The following is a 1,022-nucleotide window of genomic DNA, read 5'->3' on the forward strand; positions in this document are numbered from 1 at the left end:
TTATACTCAGGGAGTCTAAAGGTGACTTGCTTACCCTACGTGTCATGCACACTTATGATTCAAGGTCACACAGGCACTATTAAAGGATAGGTCTGCATCCGGTGGGGGCACAGCTGGCTGCTGACCATTGGACACCACTAAGAACTCAGAAACCTTATGAGAGAGGACATTGTGATGGACGCGCCTGTACAGAGCACTGCGTTGGACACCTCATCGGTGACTATGGTGAGACAGGGTCAGGGAACTCGTTGGATGTGCCGGTCAGTTCTCATGTTTCTTCTTTTCCCAACGTTCCTGTCCTAGTGGGGTGGGACCACCTCACCATGCCCTCACTTAGCATTTTCTTCCTCCTAAAAGCCCAGTTTTAAATACCATCGTTCAGAATGCAAACTCCAACATGCGAAGTTTGAGGGTCACAATTCAGTCCATAAAATTACACCTGTGGACTCCAAAATCCACGGTCTCCCTCATGTAAAATGAACTCTAATCCAACATCCCCAAATATCTTACTCGTTACAGCATCAACTTAGAGACTAATGTGCAAAGTCTCATCTAAACATCACCTCATCAGATCCTGGTGGATCTTGACATATGATTCATCCTGAAGCGAATGTCCTCTCAAAGTATGGCCTTCAAAATGTGACGATGGGGCAGCCAGAGGGTAGACAGTCCCATCCTGAAAGGGATGAAAAGGAAAAAAAGAGAAATGGTGGGGTCAATGCTGGTCCACAACGCAGCAAGGCAATCCTTCCAGGCCTAAAGGTTGGAGATGGTCCGCTCCGGCTGGATGCCCCCACTCTGTACCCTCCGGATGGTGGTCCCACCCTGCGGACCCACTGAGGTGCTGACTCACGCTCTGTGCCCCAAAGAGAAGTCTCGCTGCAGCTCTGCTGGGCGGTGGTCACACCTGAGCTTGTCTTAGAGGTCATGTCACCTGTTAAATCTAAGGCGGTGGCTCAAGACTCTGAAAGCAAGGAGTCCTCCCTGATGGTCTCGAGTCTCCTCCAAGGCTGTTCTTCCTT

This window comes from Pteropus vampyrus, unplaced genomic scaffold, assembly GCF_000151845.1.
Source record: "Pteropus vampyrus isolate Shadow unplaced genomic scaffold, Pvam_2.0 Scaffold735, whole genome shotgun sequence".
NCBI lineage: Eukaryota > Metazoa > Chordata > Mammalia > Chiroptera > Pteropodidae > Pteropus > Pteropus vampyrus.